Consider the following 11,302-nt stretch of genomic DNA (forward strand, 5'->3'; position numbering starts at 1 on the left):
CACAGAGCTGGGGGCTCTAACCTGAGTCCTGAATGAACATCCCGTGGGAATCGCCGTGGTGTCCCTCACAGGTAACCGATGGACTCTGTGAAGACGCCTCCTCGATGCTCAGCACCAGGCTGATGCGGCTGCTCGGTGGGGTTTGCTCTCCTCTGTGGCATCCCTTCTCCGTGAGGAGCATAGCAATGACCCCTGAGAGCGGAGGAGGGGGGATCAAAGGGCTCCTCCGCCATCTCGGTCCCCCTAATGACCGCCGGGCAATGGGGCGGAGTGGGGAAGGGCTCGGTTCCTCTGCTTTGAACCGTGGCACTGATGTGTCGGGTGATCCTCGTTCACCTTTTGGAGGCGAGATCCACTCTGCAGAAATAACACCAGAGCTAATTTCAGGTTTCACCGTGTGTTTTTGTTAGCAACAAAAGCACCTTCTTCTTGCAAAATGGAGAGGGAGTCTTCCCAAACAACCTACAAACCCCCCAGAGACCACAAGGAATCAGTGAAAAGTCATCTCTATTCCTGTAAAACGCAAATAGCTACAGAGGTATGACATTGGTTATCACTGCAGGAATATTTGGGAGAAATCAGGTTTGCTTTGTGGTGCCAGTGCTGGCCTTCATCGCGGCGTGGAGGATCTGTTGGAGTGAGACCTGGCTGGCTGGGTCGCTCCCCTGACGCCGCTTCACCTCCCGCTCTGACTCCCGTCCCTCCCTGGGGAATAACCGCTCGTTCGTCCTCCCAACGCGGGTCTCTTCTGCCGGCATGTTCCTTGCACAGCGGCTTCCTTATTCTCTTTCTGTATTTGGAAGGTTACCGTGAAGCCCGTTTCTTTCTGGCTATAAGTGTCTTGGATGGAAGGTGCCCAAGATCATCCGGGTTGAAGCCCATTTCTAAGGACTCCGAAAAGCTGGACCCATTTGACCTCACACACACGCAGACGTCTCTACCTTTGCTTTCTCTCTTCTTACCATCTCTGCAGAAAAAATACAGTCAGGTTCACTTCTGGCGCAGGAAAAATGAGGAGTATTGCAAAACTCAATGTTCAGCTGAGGACAGAAGCGACCGGAGGGCTGAGGGGGAGGATGCTGCTCCCGGTTTCCAAAAGGTTATTTTAGCCAAAAAAAAAAATGCTCTGTGGAAAGTGCAGCTCTTGCAAAGCCCACCTGATCCTCATGACACTCGTGGCGTTTCAGAACTTAGTTGCGGGAGCACGTGGACCTCCACAATGAAAACGGTTCTGGTCGTGACAATCAGTTCCCGCTTTACACACTGTAATGTCACAGCCTGAGGATTTGCTGCCGTCCGCTCTAACCCAGTGGGAAAATCTGGCGGGGATGCGTTTGCTGTGTGCTGTGGGTGTCTTGGCGAGAGCAGGCAGGAGGAGAAATGACCCAGGCTCAGAGGGATCCCTCTTCCTTCAGGGTGTCTAAAAGGATCGCTCCCTCTGGCGTAAGGGTAACAGAAGGTAAATGGAGGGTACTCGCCAGGAGCCAGCCCGTGACATTTTTATTCCACTCTGGAGGAAGGAAGAGCCGCTCTCGGACCCTTGACAGATGAGCATGTTATCAATCCCTTCCTCAGAAGCGGGATCAAGAGCCAGAGTCTGCCGAGGGACGACGACTCTGCTCGCTGGAAAGTCTCTTTTTCAGCCCTTTAAAAAAAAAAAAAAATGACAACAGAGATAAATTCTCCTCCTGTAGCACTGAAAACGGGTTTGAAAACAAGGATGCCCTGAGTGGAGAGGATGGGAACGCATCAGCAGGACGGGAAAAGCCTTTGAGCTTTGAAGGGGGAGACGGTCCTGAGCACAGGTTTGGCTCGATGCAAGCTGCTCCCGTGCTGGTCGAGCCCACTGCGAGGGGCGGCAGGGGCTGGGGCAGCACCCTCGAAACCCCCTCACCAGCAGGAGAGGGGTCTGCAAGCGACCCTCCGCAAAGCCAGTCCCTTCAGTTATTTACTGGCAGCAATTAAAAGTCTCAATAACGGGAAAAACTAGTTTGAGTGTCTTTTGTTAGTGCTTTCACAGGGATTGATGGGGAAGGCCGGAGAAGTCCATCCCTGGGCTGTGAACAAAGCCTTGCTCGCGCTCGGTGCGATGCAGTGGCTCAGCCACTATTACAGAGTAATAATGGTCTCATTTGAATTTTATCTGCACGATATAAATTTAATAGTTTCACTGGAATGTGCTATTCACATTGTCATAACATAGGGATGTTTGGGAAGGCTTCAGAGGTGGTTTAATTAGCAAAGTTAGTTGGGAGGGCATTTTGCATTATCTTCCTCCTTTTCTTTCTGCTAATGCTCTATAATTTATGTCAGCCGAGAAGCACGTAAGCTTTGCTGCACATAATAAACAGAGGGGGTTCAAAGCCAGCGGTTAGCTTAGCTTCAAAGGACACGGGGAAGGGAGGTCGCCGTCAGGCTGTTTATTAGTTGTCATTTTCTGTACCGCCCCACGAAAACAAATAAATAAGCGGGAGCAGATCCATCCTCCGCAGCACCGACAGCCCCTGGGTGCAGGCGGTGCGTGGCTCGTCCTGTCCCACGGTGCTGAGCTGGGTGTCGCGGCCGAGCAGACGGGGACGCGGGCAGGGGCTGCTGGGGATGCTCGGAGGGGGCTCGCCGTGCCGAGCGGTGCCGGATTTCCAAGGGAAGGTCTCGAGTGCTTCCCCGGCGGCAACAGCACCGTTAAGGGCTGCGTTCGTGTCCTCTGCGTGGCAAAACCCACTTGTGCGTTCCCATGGGAGTGGCGCGGCAGCTCTGCCTTCCGTCTGTCTTTCTGTCTCACGTCCTAGGAACTCAATACGCTGCTAACTGCCTGGCGGAAAGCCCGGGGGAGCCGATGGGAAGATTTCCACTGACTTCAATCTGGCTTGGATCAGATCCAGGGGCGGGAGCGGGATTGAGACATCTGCTCGCTCCCTGGACGGCCCGGGTGATGGCTGTCACCGGTGGCACGCCGAGCCCGGCCCGTCGCTGTGGCTCCTGCTCGGAGCCACCCTGGCTTCTGCGCTCCTGCAAGCGCCACATCCCTCGGACAGCCGCAGGCAGTCCCCGTGTCTGCCTGGCTGAGGATGGACCTTCTTTGGAGCAGGGGTTGTCCATGTGCAAGTGTTTCCGACAACTCCTAACATAAATAATAACAAGGGATGAAGTTTTTCTGCTGCAGTGGTGGTCACACAAAAATATTCAGATTAACTTTCCCACTCCTTTTCTTTCTTTCCCTACATCTGAGAGTGAAAAACATGACTGATTACAGTCCTGTCAGATTAGTACCGTGGCTCAGGCTTCAAGTGGTCAATTATGATCAGCAGCAGAACGCTGGAGTTGGTCCTTAGCCCACGGGCTGTTTTGTCCTGCTGCGGGAAGCAGGCTGGGAAGACCTGGGTTGAGGACAAAGATGTCAGATCAGAAAAGACAGAGGGGATAGGGAGGAGCGAGAACGGCAGGAGAGGGGACCTGGAGGTAGGGGACAGCCCAGTAGAGCCTGGTGGAGTCTTCTGCAGTGGGGTCCTGGGCCATGAGCGGTGCTGAGCAGAGGGGTCCCTGACGGTCCCCTGGGGCATCCGAGCTGCTCCGCTCCATCGAGCAAACAGCGTGGCTTTCTGTTCCCGGGCAGGGCTTGGGGCACCCGCGGCAGCCCCACGTCAGCGGGAGCCGGGGATGGCCGCCCACCCGCACGCGTTTGGGATCAGGGCTGCCGGGCTGGGCTGTTGGGCCAGCTTGAGCGAGCGCGGGCCAGTGAAATTTTGCACTTAACTTGTGCCAAATTCAGTGGGTTCCAGCGGATTCGTTCGGGGAATGAAATAGGTGTGGATCGAAAGAGGAAAAAATATTCCCACCGAACTATTCCGGGCTGTACCCCCCACAGCTCCGCTTTCGTGGTTCGTGTGAGAGGCTCCCGTGGATCCGCTCCTCCGGCGCACACCCGGGCACGTGCTCCGTCCGCCCCTCGCAAACGGAAAAGTCTTTCAGAAGAATGCAAAGCTGAAATCTTTGTTTTTTCAGTGCAATCGGGCTCCTGTTAGTAAAAGCGGAATCAGAAAAGGTTATTTTCTTAAGGAAAATGGTTCTGCTACCTGCGTGAACACGAGTGAGTCACATTTGATGGAGGATGTAAGTTGACGAGTCCTCGCTGTCAGTCAGACCCGAAGCACATCGCACATGGCAAACGCACGACCTGCCCACCCCGTGCCAGCGCCACCCCTTGTTTCTGGGAAGCTCTCGCCTTTGCAGCTTCAATCCCTCACCAAAGTAAAAAAAAAAAAAGCGGGTTCTGAAGGGCATATCTTAAAGATTGCAGAGAGACATTTAGTTATGTAGAAATAAAATATGAATTTTAATGTGAGACATTAACATGAGCTCTTTTAGGAATAACTACAGGACTTCCTGATGAACGTATTAGAGCACCGCTCCAGCACAGGTGCCTGCCAGTCTTCATAAATCAGCTCCAACAAGTTAATTCTTCATAAAGGAGGACGAATTTGAATCTCAGGGATGGATGAACGAACGGGTACATCAGGAAAGGAGCAGCATAACTTAGAGCACTCGGGTCCTGGCAGGTGGGAAGAGCAAGGCACCATCAGACAACGCAGAAGCGAATAAGAGTTTTAGGGGACATTCCTTGAACCCTGGCAAAAGGCGGTCGGTCACAGGGGCAGCTCGTACCTCTTGCTCGTATCGCGATAGTTTCCAGCAGCGCCTGGGCTGACTCGGTGCCTTTAGAGGTGCCAGGGCTGCTCCGCGTCCCTGAGGACGGCCAGCCCCGCGGGGGGCAGGCTGGTGTTGGTTCGGAGGACGGGCCTGGGGTGATGCCGCTTCCCACGCGCTGGTTTGCTAATTTTCATCACGGCGTGCTTCTCGTCCTCCCCGACGCGTGGGGAGGCTTCTGGCGTGAAGCCTGTTTAAGAGGCAGCCGAGACGTTTCCCCTTGAATAGAGCTCGCTGCCAAGCCAGGCTGCTTTTTATTTGTTGTTGATTTTATTGATGTTATTGACTTTTTCATGGGGCACTTTGGGGACGTTTGCATGATAGCGTGTGCAGGCGCTACAAATTGCTTGATGTTACACAGTGTTTAACTCGCGCTCCACACCAGCGAGAGAGACACGTTTTTATTAAGAATCTGTCGTAGACATTGCTTTTGTTTTTATGGTAAAATATATAATGCAGTCATCACCACTGCCATCCCACTGTGGCTACCGGCTAAGGCGAAATAATGATGTGTCATATAAGTGCTTCCAAGACAGTAACGGAGGTATATAGCGCACGGATTCATTGCAAAGAGCTTCCTGTGCTGTGTAACGGCGTCCCAACATATCGGCACTGTCCGGGGGACTTCATCGCAGGGCAGCCGAGACGCGGAAGCGGGGCTGCTGTGGTGTGGCTGTTCCCCAACTGAGCTTCTGCAAGCGAGGCTTGAACCTTGCAGAAATCGTAATTGCGGAATGGTAATTGCGAGGGGTGAAGGAGGTCAGATGCACGTCCATATTTTGGAGTTCCCACAGAGAGTGGCTGGCGCTGCGTCGCGGTCTCTGCAGCCGCTCTCCTCTCGCTGGCCCGGCCGCGGCGAGGCAGGCTGGGCATCCACCAGTGCCCGACCGGCCGCTGCGCAGCGGTCACATCTGGCCACCGGAGGGATGGTGGACTCGGAGGAGGCTTCGCTTGGAGGAGAGGGGGAATAAGGTGCGGGTCGCTGCGGTTGCAGCGTCTCCCCGAGGCATTTCCTTGCGTCCCTGCTGCCCCCACCCTCTGCCGCTCTGCCATCCCCTTCTCTGGCACGGCCGTTACGGGTTCTGACCGGAGGTTTTGTAGATTGAGCGCTGGAAATGTGATGTTAACACAGCGACACGCACAAAAACACCGTTAATATTTCAGTAGGTGGGTGAGGACAGGGAGAACGTGCTTTCTTTTTTTCCCCTCCTCGTAAATAAAACAGGATCGCTTGTTTTCTATTCCAAGACTTGCCGCCTGCCCGAGACAGTAATATTTTAAAGTTGATTGGATCTTAAAATTGTAAGAGGTCCCCGGTGGCCCGACTTTAGCTGGCATTATCAGCTCAGCCATTGTCTTATGAAGCAATCTCCTCTTGAACCATCCTGTGCTCCCTCATCCTTTAAACACGTGCAGCCCGGAAGCGGCTCGGTTCTCCCCGGCTAAGACTGTATGGCGATGGTGAGGAATGAAGATGAATATCATCGCGCCTGTGACCTTGGCAGCAGCCAGCCTTGTCCTTGGGGCTCAGAGCACCTCCAAAGGTTTCTGTTTGCTTTTCTTTATTCACCGGGGACGGGTTGACAGTGCCATTCTTCAGGCTGAAAAACGCTTCCAAGGGAAAGAGATGGAGGAGTGTGACGGAGCGGGTGAAGTCCCGGAGCGCGCGTGGGGCAGGCTGGACGGTGCCGCGCGGGGTGCAGAGGGGATGCCGGCAGCTGGCGGGCCCTTGGCACTCTTCCACAGCCACACGTCGCGAGGAAGCGCACGCGCCGAGGCGAATCGCCCACCACAAGGACCACAAGGTCCCGCAGCGCTCAGCAGCATCACACCCATCTTGGCATGTCTCCGCCTGCGATTAAGTGGGGTTTGCGCAGTGCAGTTGTAAGGGTAGTTTTCCAAAGGCGGGGCTCAACACCTCTGGAAAAGTCTGGACCCTGTTGAGAAATGACAGGGAAAAGGGAAGACCCACGGGCAAGTGTGCCGTGGGGACTGGCTAAGGGAGCGCTTGCCTTCTCCGCGGCTACCCGGAGGAGAGGGCGGTTCTGACAGCAGACGCCTCTTGAGCGGAATAGGGAGAGGCAAAATTATATGTAGTGGTTAGAAATGGAAGTCGGACAAATTCAGGTGAGAAATATGGGACAAATTCTTAGCATCACGGTCATAAAGAGTGACAACAGTTTACCTAGGGATGGCAGCACAGCTTCCTGAAGTCTTTAAATCAACACCAGATGCCCACGCGATCTCCAGGTGGAGAGCACACGAGCAAATTTTCTGAAGGCTGCCTTCCTTTTTGCATTGCTAGCCCTGCTCTTAATTAGTTGGGGGGTTTTTAAATTAAAAATCCTACCAGTTGATTGGCCTTCGCAGTGAATTTTCCCTTTGGTTTTCATCTGAGCCCCGTGAAACCAGGATTGTGTGGCTGCAGTTTTTATTCCCGGCTTAAATAATTCTTCCAAAATACTCTCTTGCAAAAAACGAGACCGATACTTATGTGTCTGTGGTATCTAGGAGACTGGCAGAAATTGTGCTCTGCGTGATTATCCAAAGCAGTTGTCATGTTATTCTCATCACTAATGGGATATAATTATGTATCAAGGCTCTCTCCAGGTAGAGCATCTCGGGGCAATTAGAGCACACAGCAGAGGACACGACGAAGACCCCAGGCCAAGTGACTCTGTCCCTCTGGACAGGGGAATGATTGTCCCAAAACATATTGTCTGCATTTTTGCTGCCTGAAATTAAAGTGGATCCATTAGAGACCGCTGACTTTCTAGAAAGATCTCATCCGAGATTCTCTGAAAGCCCTTCTGCTGCCTCCAGCTCTGCCATTGCCACGGAGAGCCGGCTGGAAGAGCCCGTGCCGGCGCGGAAAATTTCAGTTGCGTTTGCACCGTTGTGCCGGGAATCCCCGGTGGGGTCGACCCCCCCGGCCCACCCCGCTTCGCTGAAGGGTAAAGAGCCGTGCAGAGCTTTGGGGATGTCGGTACGGCGGTGCAGGGCAGCATCCTTCCCCCTGCCCCCTCCCAGGGGAGCTCCGGGGACCCCTGCGGTGCCTCCAGCGCCCGGGCAGCCCCTCCCCTGCAGGGGCTCACAGACCGAAAATATCGCCCCAAACTGCACTGCTGCCTTGGGTACGGACCCGAGGTGGGGGAGCGACAACACCAAGCATCTGACGCCCATCGCACGGGAACCAGAGAGGGGGGATGGCCGCCTTCCCCGCTGCCATGTGCCACGAGTCCAAGGCTCGTGCCGACAGCCTGGATGCAGCCCGGGCTTCTCTCTCCTCCTCCCCCTCGCAAGCGAGGAACAAAACAGCCCACGTTGCTGCAGGAGATTCTCGTTCAGTTTTGGAACAAGGGGATCATCCCCGGAAAGATAATGTGTACCTTTAGTACCTCTCTTTGGCCGCAGGAGCTGCGCCTTCTGAAAATAACCGCCCAAGGGAAACGGGTGGGCTCTGAGCAGTGTTTCCCTGCCGGCTGCGTCGCCATGCTCCCGAAATCCGGCTGCTTTTCTTCCCTCTCGCTGCTCTGCAGCTCCCTGTATTTGGGAGACACCACAAGACCAACCGCAGCAACAGCAGCGATGCCATCGCCGTCGGGGCGGCTGCAGCGCGGTGGGACGGGTTCGGGGGTGGTTGTGGGGCTGCGATCGGATGCGGTGGTTCCGGCATCGAACCTCGTGCGGGGGAAACGGGGGTGTGTTTGCAGATACGCCTTGCGGGTGAAATCTTACAGCCTGTGCAGGGCCCCGGTTAAAAAGGCAGCTCCCGCTCCAGAGGCGGTAGCAGATAGAGGAGAGAAAACAGAAGGATGCAACAGGCTGGGGAACGCGGGGGGACGTGAGCGGGTGCGAACTGGCGCAGGCAGCAGCAGGCGAGGCAGGGGAGCCTTCCGACGGCTCTTCTCCAGCCCTGGGGGGGTGCTGGGGGCTGCCTGCGGGTACCGGCGCAGACGGTTCCCCTCCAAAACTGGGGATTGGCACCCGCCCCGCAAACGCCCCGGAGTCCGGGAGAACCCGTCTGCATGGAGAGCCGGTGCCGCCACGGCTCGGGGGGCACAGCCGGATCCCAGAGCCCCCGGGAGGGATTTGTGTGCGAGGAGTAACTCAGCCCGCGGCGCACGTAGCACACACCTACCCGTGTGCCTCGGAGAGCGCTTAATTGGGCCCACAGCAATCACGGCTGATTGTTTCCCCAACAAACGATGTCAGCGTGAAGCTGCGACTCGCTGCCAGCCATCCCCAAAGGGAGCTCCTGTCCGGCTCGCGCAGCGCCCGTCACACCCGGCGATCGAGGTCCGCGTCGCTTTATTCTCCCCCCTGAGTCGCGAGGAGGCTGGCGGCCGGCCCCCTCCCACCCTCCCGCCGGCAGGCGCGTGTGACAGCGTCGGGAACCCAGCGCCTTGTTCTCCATCCGTGTCGGAAGGAGTTTTATTCTGACTGAAGGGAACAACGCGAACGGGTGCTGCGGAGCGCTGGCGGGCTGTGAAAAGTTTCTCTGAACCGAGAGAGGTCCACTTCCAAGGGGCCTACGAAGAGGTTTCGCTTTCATTATGGGGAGGAAAGGGCCGCATAGCCTAATTAGTGTATGCACACAAATACAGAGATATACGCGCACACACGCCCCCATCCCCTGACACACGCGGAGCGCAAGAGCCCTGCAGAGAACGAGGCACATCCCCGCGGTGCCACGGCCCGGGCAGTTCACAGACGAGACTTCTGCACTGGAGTCGCGCTGCCGCCAACACGGTTTTATTTATAACTTGGCTATCTAGAGGGGAAGGGGAAGGAATATTTTGCGGTGGAAGAAGTAGATGAGGACCCTGGAGATCTCGGCTCAGTTCTTGGCTCCGCTGCAAATTCCCCATGCGACCTTAAGCAGGTCACTTCATCTCTCTGCGCTTCATTTCCCTTCTGCAAAGTTTGGAGAGCGCAATCCTCCCTCCGGCCTTGTCTGCCTGGGTCGGGAGCACACGTTTATTTTATTTTATTCCAGTGCTGTGCACAGAGTTGGCGCAGTGCAGGAGAAGACCGGTGGTCAGGGAGGTGGAGGTTGTGGGGCGACTTCTCCGGTTGCTCCTTCCCTGAGGCTGTGCGTTTATTTCACAATACGCAGAGGAACTATTTTCTTTTTAAAATCAGTAAAACATCACACCGGGTTAAAGCAGGTGTGGAATGACTGTACTGCTCGCAGCCTGATTCGCACAGACCACCACTTGTGGTGTTCCCTGTCCTTTTTCTGTCGGTCTGTCTGTCCGCTCTGCAAACCGCTTTAGAGGAAAAGCGAGAGCCTTAGCCGCGTCCGACACAGCCGCGCACGCGTGACGGTGACAGACGTGCGCGGGGGGGCTTTACCCCGAGGCGCGCTGCGGGCGGCCCCGGGGAGGGAGCACAACCCTGCGGGGGGGCACCGGAGGGACCCCCGGGGTGCGACACGCTCGGGAGCCGCCGGAGTTGGTGTCCTCAGCCCGGGCGCTGCTCTCGGGTCGTTTGGGGAGAACATCTGCAACCGGTGAACTTCTTCCCGTGCTGGAATTGTTGATTGAGGAGGAGGATTGGGGTGGCGGGAAGTGTTTGTTTTTCCCGGGGTATGACTTTATCACGCAAGTGAAACCCGCGCCCCCGGTAGGATGCACAGCCAAGGCCGCGGGGTGAGCGGAGGAGCACCCCTCGCCCTCCCCTTTACCGTGCAGCGAGCTTCGGGGGCCCTTCAGCAGCATCGTTCCCGTCGCGTCCCAGTCGCGTTTCGGCGGGGGGGGAGAACACAAACCGTCTTTGAAGAGAAAAGCGGGGAAAGAACGGGGCGTGTGGCGGGGCTCGGGGCCGCCTCTCTCCGCCGGTCTCGGAGCTCCCCCGCCGGCGGGGCGCCCGCAACTGCAGCCGCTGCGGGGCCGGGGGGGCACCGGGGGGGTCCCAGCCCCGGTCCCAGCCCAGGCTCTGCTGGGGTCGGCGGTCCTTCGCCTCAGCCTCGCGTTTCTTCGTCCCCCTTCGCTGAATTGCTTCCCGGCGTCGCCGCCACGCGCGGTCCCTGCTCCTGAGCATCCTCGTCCCCGGGGGACACCCCCGCACCGCAGGAGCGGGGCCTGGGGGGTCACCCCCGGCGTGGGGCTTCTCCCCGGGAAAGGGGATTCCCACAGTGAATGGCACGAGAAGTGTCTTAGGGCAGCAAAAAGGGTCTCACCTGGATTATTTGTTAGTTCTCCCCGCCCTTCAGAGTAACCTTCCCTTGGCGTGGGGGGGGGGGGTAATTAGGGGCCGCTGGGCTCACCAGCTAATTGTTTTCTTTCTCGAAATGCTTTCTGCCTTAGGCTCTGCCACACCCGTTATCAGGTCTGGCTGATCACGCCCAGTCCTTCCCTTTCCCCGCTGGCGCTCTGCGCACCTCTGGCTGAGGGTCACCTCTCCCTCCCCACCTCACTCGGCGCTTGACGGACAGTCGGTGCCCCACACGTAGCGCCGAGCCCGCTGCTCCTGCCCCCTTCGGCACAACGGGTAAAACATTGCTCCGGCACCCGGTAATTTACAGCCATTTGGTTCTCATCCATCACGCGGGCGGCAGCGGGGGGAGGCAGCCCGGCCCGCCGTAAGCCATGGG

This window comes from Vanellus vanellus, assembly GCF_965231255.1.
Source record: "Vanellus vanellus genome assembly, chromosome: 21".
Taxonomy (NCBI): domain Eukaryota; kingdom Metazoa; phylum Chordata; class Aves; order Charadriiformes; family Charadriidae; genus Vanellus; species Vanellus vanellus.